The sequence below is a fragment of the Hylobates moloch genome, unplaced genomic scaffold (assembly GCF_009828535.3).
Source record: "Hylobates moloch isolate HMO894 unplaced genomic scaffold, HMol_V3 SCAFFOLD_4, whole genome shotgun sequence".
NCBI classification, from domain to species: Eukaryota; Metazoa; Chordata; class Mammalia; order Primates; family Hylobatidae; genus Hylobates; species Hylobates moloch.
This window is the reverse complement of record NW_026652279.1, coordinates 1,055,767-1,068,197: the sequence shown is the minus strand read 5'-3', so window position 1 is coordinate 1,068,197 and position 12,431 is coordinate 1,055,767. Positions and strand designations below refer to the sequence as shown.

The following is a 12,431-nucleotide window of genomic DNA, read 5'->3' as shown; positions in this document are numbered from 1 at the left end:
ATACCATCTAAATTGTCTTAATTTAGATGCACTGTGCAGTCATTTAAGCACTAAGCTACAGTTCTTTAGTGTTTCTCTAGCTAAATAATAACACTGATTAGAATGGTTGGGTTTATTGAACATCTATAATACATTAGGCCAAGGAACCTGGACTGTTTCCATCTTCTATCTAGAGCCTTAGAGTCCTCTACTGGATCCTCTATATCTGGTCAGCAAGCAAAAGAAGAGAGAGCCTGGAGGAACACATGGGAAGATGTTTGGGGTCACAAATATAAAGCTGTATTTGCCAGGTTTGCTAAGATGGTTTACAAAATTTCATACATAGCTGTCTCACATTACCTGAGAGCTACAGGTAGGATGCAGCTCTGCTTTATCTATACGGTGACTATGTATCTGGTCTGTGTCTTCTCATTCCAGAACCCAGATAGAACAAACAGCCCCTATTTGGGACATACTGTCCATAAGGTGAGAGCAGAAGAGCAAGAGTCTCACCAGAACCACACAATTGAGTTTAAAGCTTCTCCTCATGTATGTGTGGCTCATGTTACTTCTACTTACATTCATTGGCCAGCCCAGTTAACATGGCCAAGTCTAGAATCAACAGGGCAGGGATGTATTCAATCTCCTATGTAAAAGGGAGATAGCAAATAATTGTGAACAGTGATAACCTACTGTAAACACAGACATACACACACACATTATTTCATGCAATTATCACAGCACTCTTAAAAGTGGATATTATCACTATTACACAATTTATTAATTTAACAAATATATATGAGCACCTATTGTGTTCTAGATCTGTGGCTTTTGAGTAAAAAAGAGTCAAGTGAGGACCCTCCTATCCTTGTCTCTTATGCATTGGTAATACAGGTTTATTTTATTTAAAATGTTATAACTATAAGATATACTCATACTTTACTGTAAAACAAACAGAATTCTCAACTCTTTGGGATCAGGATCCCTCCACACTCTTAATAAATATGGAGAGCCCAAAAGAGCTTTTCTTTATGTGGGTTGTAGCTCAATATTTACCATGTTGGAAATTAACACTGAGTGATTTAAAACATATTTATTATTTAGAAATAATAATAAATCCATGTGATGTTAGCATAAATACCTATAAAAACATATACATAAAATATCTATATTTTCCAAAATTATACTTACAAAAATAATTTAGAGAAGAGTGGCATTATTTTACATTTTTGCAAATCTTTTTAATCTCTAGCTAAATATTATAGAAGACAGGTAGATTTTCCTGTCTGCCTCTAATTCAATCTGTTGTGATATAATACATCATGTTACCTTTTGAAAAACTCCACTATATGCTGTGAGAGAGTGAGAGTAAAAAACAAATAACATGTTAGTAGTGTTATGAAAATGGTTTAGACTTCACTGAGTTCCTGAAGGGATCTTGCAGACCCTTAGCTATCCCCAGACTACTCTTTGAGAATCAAGAATCCCTTAACCACATTTTGAAAACTGCTCTCTTAAAATATACACTAAAAGCAAATACATGACATCCTCAGTACATTTTGAAAGTGTCACCATTCTGCTAATCTGTTTTATAAGTTAGGTAGTTTTATCAGTCAGGTGGGCTAACTGCTCTAACAGATAATCCCCAAATCCCAGTGGCTTACTTAACACAGTAAAGCTTCATTTCTTGTTCATATTACAATTCATTGCAGGCCAACGATAGGAGCTCTGTCCTGCAGGGTCATTTAGGGGGACCTAGGCTGCTTTCATCTTCTAATCTAGGGCTGCATAGTCTTCTGCTGGATCTTCCATATCCCTCAACAAACAAGGGAAGAGACAGCCTGGAGAATCACTTGGGAGGATGTTTGGGATCATGTTCCCCTGGCCAGAACTCGTGCGTCACCTGTAACAGCATTGCGGGCTAGGAAATGTAGTCTGGTTGTATGCTCAGGAGAAAAGGAAACAACCAGGCTTAGCCAAGACACACCTGCCTCCACCAGAATAACCAATTTATTCTGATTATTCTTGTTCTATACATAAATAAGTTAAAACTTGATTATTTGTTTTCAGCTTTTTTGCTCTTACAAAGCTTAAGTGGCATACAGTGTAAAATAACACTTATGGTTTGAGACAAGTTATAGGGTCATGGAATCTAAAGTTAATTTTTTAAAAAACTTTTTATTTTGAATAATTTCAAACTTAAAGAAAAGTTACAAAAATAGTACAAAGAACTACCATATACCTTTCACCCATATTCACTAATTATTAACATTTTGCCGTATTTGCCTTTACAGTTTTTCTGTATGTGTGTGATTGTGTGTGTGTGTGTATACACATTTTTTTCCTCACGCTATTTGAGAGTATGTTGCACACTTCACACTCCTTTATTAAACACTTCAGTATATATTTACTAAGGACAAAGACATTCAGTACATGACCACAGTACAATTTTCAAAACCATTTAACCTTGATGCAGTACTACTATCTATGGTATAGACATACTGTCCTTCATAGCAATTATGTTTTTGATCCAGAATTACACAGTACCTTTAGTTTTCACTTGTCTCTATTAATTTGTAATGGTTCCTCAGGCTTTCTGTGTCTTTCACATCAATGACACTGCTGAAAAGTACAGGTCAGTTATTTTGTAGAATGCCCCTTAATTGAGTTTATCTGATGTTTTCTTAGGATTAGATTCATGTTATGCATCTTTGGTGAAATGTACTGTAAAGTGATGTTGTGTCCTTCTCAGTGCAGTTTATCAGGAGGCTTACGATGTTTACAGCTGATGTTAAGTTCCATCACTTGGTTAAGGTGGTCTCTACCAGGTTTTCTCATAGTAAAGTACTATGTTTTTACTTTAGTATTAGTTGAGTCATCTGTAGGGATATAATTTGAGACTATATAAATATCTTCTTCCTCATTAAGCTCTCATTCACCGGTTTAGCATGATGATTCTTGCCTGAACTAATTATTACTGTAATGGTTACAAAATAAAGTGGAATTTTTAAGTTATTTTCTAGTAACACATGGAAGAACCAAGTGTGGTAGACATTTATTAGTTGTCTACCTAGCATGCTTTGCCACATGTTTCTCTTCCAAAAATTATCTGATCTTTGTTTGGGTATCTCCCCTGGCCAGTGCAGCCTATATGTGTCTAGTAAAATGGATCACAGTCTAGCCCCTGGAGTGGGCTTTGATTGATAGGTCAATTAGTGCATTTCATTTATTTAGCCACATTATTCTTTTAGGAATGGGAATCTGACCTATGCTGGGCCAATTGAGTGACTTTTATGACTCTTGTTTGGGATGCTAGACTGGGCTGCACTCTGTTTGTAGCTGGCACCCATCCTGTGACCATGAGGACAGAACTGACACCAGATGGCAGAAAGGGAGACACAAAGAAATTGGGTCATTGATGACAGCTTTGAGCTGCCGAATCAATCAGTCCTGAAGCCTGCCATACCTCTATGGTTTCCAATAAGGTGAGCATTCCATTTAGGTAAACTAGCTCAAGTTGGATTTTCTATTAACTTTTCACATAAGAGTCCTAACTGATACTCTCACAAGTAAATAGTAATAGCTGTTTAACCTGGAATTTAAAACATTGTAAGGAGGATGTATGAGACTTTTCTGGTATCCAACAACCACCAAAAAATGGATGTAGGGTTTTTTGTTTTGTTTGTTTCTCCTCAGCTCGGTGATGGAACCATGTCATAGGTCACTAAAGATTACAATATCAGAATCAGCAGTGTATATTCCATTTGCCAAAAGGCACTTAAGTTAATTTTTAGTAGTAAAGTTGTGAAAGTTGTGGGGTGGGCCTAGTGTCATTTGGACTCATTTCCGTTCACTACATCAACTGGAGTGCATTAAAGCACAGCGGGAGCTTCATGCGCAAGCTTGTTGGGATGTCACAGGAAGCTCAAGGGGCAGTGATGCAGCTGGGCATGGAAGCCAGTACTAGAAACCCTTAAGCACTCTCCATCTTTCTTCTCAGCTTTTTCTGTGTTTTGCCTCATTTCCAGCCCACCAGGCAATTTCAAAATTCCTAGAGGGAGAATATGATTGTGTTAGTTTGGGTCAGGCATTTACCCCTATTCAGTTCAGTTGTGCTCATTAGTGTAAACATGGTTTTAGAAGACATAGCCCTGTGGGTAAAGAGAAGATTTCAGAGGGTGAGTCAGGAAGAGACTCCAGAGTTGGCTACTAGAGAAACATTTGTGGATGCCACAGCAGCTGAGGGCATAATTGTAAATAGGAAACGTTGGTTTGTGATGCCTTTCTTCTTCCCTTTCAGGACCCCTCTCTTCATCATTAGCCTGTGTTTCTCTCCTTTGAATTCTTGCTAACATGCTAACTAATAAGATCTTAAGAATTGGATTATAAACACTTCCAGGATGTTTTCTGTTGTTGTTGTCTTATTAAGGCAGTAGTTCTCAAAGTGTAGTTCCTGCATGAGCGGCATTGGCAACCTTGGAACTTGTTAGAACTGCAAATTCTCAGGCCCCACCCCAGACCTACTGAGAGAGAAACTCTGGAGATAACCCAGCAATCTGTGGGTTAAAAAACTGTTTTTAAACATTTTTAGTTAACAAGTAACAATTGTACATACCTATGGGATACAGATTCCATATACATGTATTTCAATGTGTATATACAATGTGTAATGATTAACATTCATCACCTCATTTATTATTTCTTTGTATAATAAACATTCACAGTCCTGTCTTCTAGCTTTTTAAAAATATACAATAAATTGCAGTTAATTGTCTTCACCCTACGGTGCCACAAAACACCAAAACTCATTTCTCCTATCTAGCTGTAGTTTTGTATCTGTTAACCAACTGCTCCCCATACCCTTCCCATCCTCTCATACCCAAAATTCTACTCTCTGTTTCCATGAGCTCAGATTTTTTGTTGGTCCTCACATATGAGTGACAACATCTTTCTGTTGTCACTTAGTCACTTAACATAATCTCTGACTTAGTTCACTTAACATAATATCCTCCAGCCTCATCCATGTTGCTGCCAATGACAGGATTTTATCCCTTTTATGGCTGGATAGTATTCCATTGTGTATATATACCACATTTTCTTTATTCATTCATTCATTCATGGACACTTAAGTTGATTCCATATCTTAGCTATCTCTCAGCAATCCGTATTTTTAGCAGGTCGTTCAGATGATTCTGATACACTTGAAGTTTAAGAACCACTCATGTAGGGAATTCCCAAAAACCCACAAGGTAGCCAGAACCCAGGATCTGGCTTCTTCCCAGCATTTTGTCCCAGCCTGGGCATCCATTGCTTGGATGTGGAAATGTGGCCATTTGTTCCTCGCCCATTGCTTCAAAAGAGAATCCCAACCTCAGGCTTCTAAAGAGTAAAACAAACTTCAACAGCAGAAAGGTTGTTGTCCCCAGCACTAAAGCCTCCATCTCTTTGGTTTAGCCTTGAGAACAGACCACCATGTGTCTGGCATTTTTTAGAAATTTGCCATCTTATGGAAAGAAGTCTGGATGTCTGTGAGGCCTCATTCTAAGACTGTATATGTACTTTTATGAAAGACATTCAGGAACGCAACTAATTCCTAAAGTGAGGTAAATGTGAATAAACTAGAGGATTAGATACGCTGTTTCTAGGGGCCTATAGCCCTTCTTCCTCCTCCATCCTCCAACCCTCCTCCTTCCTGTTTCCTTCTTTTCCTCTTCCTTTATCTTTCTCCCCTCTTCTGCCATTTTGTTTGTTCTTTTTCTTCCTTTTCTCTCTCATCCTTTTCCCTCTTTCTCTTGTTTTTCTTCTTTGTCCTCTCTTCCCTTCCATCTATCTTTATTCTTGCCCTTTGCCTTTTACTTCTTTTATTCTTCTTCTTCCTAATTTTTCTTTTCCTTCTTCCTTTCCTTCTCATTTCTTATCACTCTCCAGCTGCTTTTCTTCCTTCTCTCACTTCTACTCCTGTGGGAGTAAACTTACTCAAGAAGAGAAAGTGGGTGCCTGAGGGCCATAGGAAATGGTAAATGCTATTTCTATCATCCTAGTTGCTAACTACAGACATCTTTAGACACCCAAGGCACCTGCAGGATTATTCAGGGTCTGAGCCTGCCCCTTCCCGCACCTGTTCAGCAAGAACTCAACCTTAGGCTCTTCAGCCCTTAGTCCCTTCATCGTCACTACTCCATCCACATCCTAACCTCAGAAATGAGCTCGCAAAATGTTCTGTACTGGTAAATGTTTAACACTTGTCTCTGGGGTGGTGATGGAGTATTGAGGGTCCTGATGCTTACTTAGTACTTGCTAGTTTCTGTGGTGTAAATACTCCCGCCATGGCTGCTTTCAAGCTACCAATCTGACATCACGGAATGTGGGGCTGGGAGGAGATGCTCACCACGGAACCTCACAAACCAGTCAAGCATACTACTAAGGAGTAGTACTACATATAGCCATGGTCCATATGTAGTACTACTGCCTTCCACCATTATGTAGTATTACCACCATATGTAGTACTACTGCCTTCCACAATTAATGCAGATAATTGAGGGTTAGCCATTAGTAAATAAATTACTCTCACTTGAAACATCAGATGTCTGTTAACTCCTTAACAGACTCATTTTTTTGACAGCCATTGAGATAATTAAAGGCAGCAGCATATTATAATTACCACAACACTACCTTTTAGTTTGATTAAATAAAATTTAACTGCAAGTACTGTCAGAAAAATTCAGGCCTTTCAACTGTTACCCTCTTTTTACTTGTGAGTCTGAGCTTGATATCCCTATGAATTGACAACACTATTTGGATTATAGATATCGTAAAGTTTCAGTTAATATTTAGTTAAAAAGTAGAATATTATCCAGTCACCTTATCTTTTTTATTTGCATTCTACATCATCTCTGGTGGATTTTTATTATTTTTAAGTGGCTTCACATTATGTTTGATGATACATTTCTTCTTGCAAGAGTTTTGCATACAGATGGAAATGTTGGAAATCTAGTTTAAGGTTGATCTTTTTTTCCCATTTTGTGATGTGATTGATCTGGTCAGTGAACAGGAAATTTTCCAAGGCCATCCATCACTCTAGGCAGCAGCTGAGCCGAACCTTCTAACTCACCGCTTGCAGTCAGTCATGCAAGATTTGGGTTATAAATACTGAATGTGCAAACAACTGTTTAAATTAGCTGTCCTATCTGTTTTATGCAATTTCAGTAGAAAAGCAAGCTGATATATTGTTTAGTGGCAAGAAGTAGAAGACAGTGAATTCAGTATTATCCTTCCATATGTCATTGAATTCATCCTGTTGGCAAATATTTAAAATAGTTAGATCAAATTAATTCTTGTTCCCTTAAGTGAAATGAGAACTAAGGCAACTGAGCATGTAATTTATGTAGTTTTTTTGTTTTTTATCTTCAAACAGTAGGAAGACTTAGTAATTGTACATGTAGCCATCTGTCATAAATATGGTAGCCAATTGTTAAATGCTTAGTTCTGTGAATTTTGTTACCTCTTTGCAATAACAAAAATAGCTTAATATTTGGAAAATATTTGGGCAGGAAGGAAAATAGCAACTGGCTTATCCTACTATTCCTGGTAAGCATCTAGAATATTGAATATATGCAGGTGTTAGTACTTCTGCTACTTGGAGTTGTAACAAGTCTGCATACTTTCACTGGTATTGATATATGTAATAAATAAAATGCAAACCATTTGTAGTGACTCCTAAAAGCCTTTCTGTGTGTAATGAATTTAGGTAAACTTCCATAATTGCTATCTGTGTTTAAAATTTATTTTTCAATTATATGATGCTGGGAACATCCTTTCAACTAGCAGACATGTATCTAAGCCTACATTAATAACATAAGCAAACTGCTTACCAAAGAGAAGAGTGTTCAGTAACATGTGTCTCTTAGTAGTTGGATCACAATCTAACGTAAAAGTTGGACAAGATTGTAAGTTACTTCCTGTGACAAACACTCCTCCATTTTTCTCTTCTTTCTTGAACAGAATTTTGGTCAGGATAGCAATGAGCCCAGCTAAATAGACTCACCTTCCTAGAGCCCTTGTAGCTAGCAGTGGTCACATAACCTAGCAATGATCGATGAAACGCAAGTGGAATTCTATGGCTGGGACTCCAAAGAGGGCATTTTAAGAGGGACAGACTCAGCTAATTTGCTCCTTTAGCCCTTTGTCTTTTGGTGTGTTGCCCTCTCCTCTGATACACTTCTTTTTATGATTTAATGTCTAAGTCTTCATGAAATTATGCGTTCTTTTAAAACAGTGTCTACTTTAGAATTATAAAATTAAACTTTTACTTATGTCCTTATGTAGAAATAAATTGAACCAGCCTTGCCATATTAATAAGCCACATTACATACAAATGTAAGAACAGTATTGGTGAATAATTTTACTGATAACAATCGCAACTGCAGGGGAAAAAAAAGAATTTTCTTAATCTCATCTCTCAAGTCTTATTTCTCTTTCTAATTTCTACCTCCTTTTTCTTTGATCAGTTGCTATATTTTCTTACCCTTCAAGTGCCTGTAGTTCAGCAGAAGAGGCCAATTTATAAAAAATTATAATGCAGTTTTATAAGTTCTAGAAATATGTGTCTAAAATGCAAATCTGATTTTATTATTTTCCTACTTAAAAGCCTTCCATGAGCTTTAATGTAGTATTGAAGGTCTTTTCATTCTGGCTCCAATAGCCTTGCCCAATCTTCACTCCTTTTTTTCTCTCAGCATATTTCCTCAGCCTTATGCTGTCTAAAACCACTGGACTCTTGGTAGGATCTGGAAACTATCACATACTGTCATTCCTTCATACTTGTGTATCCTTTCACTTCTGTACCCTTTTTTTCATCTCCATCTGTGAAATCCCACTCATTCTTCAAAACTGACTTATCTTTAAGGCGTTCCATGACTCTTCCAAGTTGAATTAATGACTACTTCATCTTCTGTGCTTCTTATAACATTCTTTTTATACTTCTATGATATCATTTATTCAGTCAGTTTATAGTTACAGGTCTGTCTTAATAGACTGTGAGTTCTATGAAGAGATAAGCTATGCTTTATTTCGAAGCGCCAGTGTCTTAGCAAGTGCCTGGAAAGGAGTAAATACTCAAGATTTTTGGTATGTTTTTATAACAAGTAAATAAATTTAAACTCTCTGCACCTTTCATTGAGTACTAGGATTAATTATTCATAATTAATTATTTACCTGTTCCTTAAATGTATCCCTGTGAAAGAAACGCTGCTGGTGATGAAATAATCTTCATCAATTACCTAACAAATAATTGTCCATTTGGGTCATATCTGCATCTGCTTTTACTCTAACCCATGACTATGGTTGTAATATCTCTTGTTTTATTTCTAATTGAGCTTATTTGGATCTTCTCTCTTCTTTTCTTGGTTAATCTCATTAATGGTCTGTCGATTTTATCTTTTCAAAGAGACTTATCTTTCGTATTTTTTTTTGTTTCCATTTCATTTAATTCTGCTCTGATCTTTGTTATTTCTTTCTCTAGTTCCTTCTGCTGAGTTTGGGTTTGATTTGTTCTTGTTCTCTAGTTCCTTCTGCTGAGTTTGGGTTTGATTTGTTCTTGTTTCTCTAGTTCCTTGAGGTGTGACATATATTGTCTGTTGTTCTGTTGTGCTCTTTCAGACTTTTTTTTTTTTTTTTTTTTTTTGAGATGGAGCCTTGCTCTGTCGCCCAGGCTGGAGTGCAGTGGCACAATCTCGGCTCACTGCAACCTCCATCTCCCAGATTCAAGCAATTCTCCTGCTTCAGCCTCCCAAGTAGCTGGGACTACAGGTATGCCCAGCTAATTACCATTATGCCAAGCTAATTTTTGTATTTTTAGTAGATACAGGGTTTCACCATGTTGGCCAGGCTGGTTTTGAACTCCTGACCTCAAGTGATTCTCCCTCCTCAGCCTTCTGGAGTGCTGGGATTACAGGCGTGAGCCACTGTGCCTGGCCTCATTCAGACTTTTTGATGCAGGCATTTAATGCTGTGAACTTTTCCCTTAAGACCACTTTTGCTGTATCCCAGAGGTTTTGAGAAGTTGCGCCACTATTATAGTCCAGTTGAAAGAATTTTTTCATTTCCATCTTGATTTTATTGTTGACCCAAAGATCATTCTGTAGCAGCTTATTTAATTTCCTTGTATTTGTATCATTTTGAGGCTCCTTTTGGAGTTTAATTTCTAGTTTTATTCTACTGTGATCTGAGAGGTTATTTAAAATGATTGTGATTTTCTTAAATGTATTGAGACTTGTTTTGTGGCCTATTATATGGTCTATCTTGGAGAATGTTCTATGTGCTGATGAGCAGAATGTATATCCTGCATTTGTTGGGTAAAATGTTCTGTAAATATCTGTGAAATCCATTTGTTCTAGAGTACAGTTTAAGTTCATTGTTTCTTTGTTGACTTTCTGTCTTGATGACCTGTCTAGTGTTGTCAGTGGAGTATTAAAGTCCCCCATTATTATTGTGTTGTCATCTATCTCATTTCTTAGGCCTAGTAGTAATTGTTGTATGAATTTGGGAGCTTCAGTTATTAGGTGCATATATATTTAGGATTGTGATAGTTTCCTGTTGGACTAATCCTTTTATCATTATGTAATATCCCTTATTGCCTTTTTTTTACTATTGTTGCTTTAGAGTGTTTTGTCTGATAAAAGAATAGCTACTCCTGCTTGCTTTTGGTTTCCATTTACATGGAATATCTCTTTCCACCCCTTTACCCAAAGTTTATGTGAGTCTTTATGTGTTAGGTGAGTCTCTTGAAGACAGCAGATACTTGGTTGGTGGATTTGTATTCATTCCGCCATTCTGCATCTTTTAAGTGGAGTATTTAGGCAAGTTGAATTCAATGTTAGTATTCAGATGTGAGGTACTATTCTATTCGTCATGTTAGTTGTTGCCTCAAGACCTTGTGTTTTTTCATTGTTACTGTTTTCTAGGCCCTGTGAGATTTATGCTTTAAGGAGGTTCTATTTTGGTGTATTTCAGGGTTTCGTTTCAAGATTTAGAACTCCTTTCAGCATTTCTTGTAGTACTGGGTTGGTAGTGGTAAATTCTCTCAGCATTTGTTTGTCTGAAAAAGATTTATTCTCCCCTTCATTTATGAAGCTTAGTTTCACCGGGGATAAAATTCTTGGCTGACTATTATTTTGTTTAAGGAGTCTACAGATAGGACCCCAATCCCTTCTGGCTTGTAAAGTTTCTGCTAGAAACTTTATAGGTTTTCCTTTATAGGTTACCTGATGCTTTTGTCTCACAGCTCTTAAGATTCTTTCCTTTGTCTTGACTTTAGATGTCCTGATGACTGTGTGCCTAGGTGATGATCTTTGTGCAATGGATTTCCCCAGAGTTCTTTGAGCTTCTTGTATTTGGAAGTCTAGGTCTCTAACAAAGCCAGGGAAGCCTTCCTCAATTATTCCCTCAAATAAGTTTTCCAAATGTGTATCTTTCTCTTCTTCCTTAGGAACACCAATTGTTCTTCTGTTTGGCTGTTTAACATAATCCCAAATTTCTTCTACTTGTTCTAGTATATTGTTGAGACTTCCACTGCATTTTGTATTTCCCTAAATGTGTCTTTCATTCCAGAAGTTGTGATTGTTTTTTCTTTACATTTATTTCTCTGGAAAGTTTTTCATTCATATCCTGTACGTTTTTTTAATTTATTTAAGTTAGTTTTTACCTTTCTCTGGTATCTCTTTGAGTAGCTTAATAATCAACCTTCTGAATTTTTTATCTGGGAATTCAGAGATTTCTAGTTGGATCCATTGCTGGGGAGCTAGTGTGATCTTTTTGGGGCATTGTAGGACCCTGTTTTGTCATATTACCAGAATTATTTTTCTGGTTCCCTCTCATTTGGGTAGACTATTTCTTAAAATTGTTCTTGAATTTATTTTTGATTGGACTATGGTTTTTTAAATTTAAATTTCTTTTTTCCTCTCCTAAGGACCAGACTTTGATGTTTATTTTAGCCTAATTTGATTCTTGGTGCTTGTAGGAGTGAAGACTTTGTATGAGATCCTTAGTTGTAGAGAGTCTTTGTGTACTGGCTTTCCCCAATGCTGGTGAGTGGTAGTAGTTATATTCTTGGTGTGTGGGTGGGTTCACTGTCTCCTGTGGAGTTATAATGGCAGGGATCTCTTGAAGCTTATCTTGTTCTCTCATGGTGTACACTTTGTTTACTGTTTTCTCAGTTTTTTTTTTTTTTATTATTTTTTAAACTGAGTTGATGATTCAGGCTTCAAGCCAATAGGGAAGGTATTCCTGGGTAGGCACCAGTTGTGGTGAAGGCAGGTGGGTAGATGTAATACTCAGTGGTGGGCTGAGGTCCCAGCCTTGATGAGTGTGGCTGGGAAAGCTCTTAATTAGATGTGCTGAGGTTTTATCAGGGTTAAGAGTAGGAACTACCAGAGCTCCCATGCCAGGTCACCAGG

At 37.1% G+C, this 12,431-nt stretch overlaps 1 protein-coding gene and 1 long non-coding RNA gene across 8 annotated transcripts in view; one reads left to right on the top strand and one right to left on the bottom strand.

Moving 5' to 3' along the window:
- CFAP20DC (CFAP20 domain containing) overlaps positions 1 to 12,431 on the top strand; it is a 303,292-nt gene that overhangs the window by 30,878 nt on the left and 259,983 nt on the right. The gene's annotated exons all lie outside the window — the stretch shown is intronic.
- LOC116466609 (uncharacterized) overlaps positions 2,148 to 12,431 on the bottom strand; it is a 188,914-nt gene continuing 178,630 nt past the window's right edge. Inside the window, exon 3 of the long non-coding RNA XR_004247606.1 lies at positions 2,148 to 4,030. This is a non-coding gene — a long non-coding RNA (uncharacterized LOC116466609). The remainder of the gene's footprint in view (positions 4,031 to 12,431) is intronic.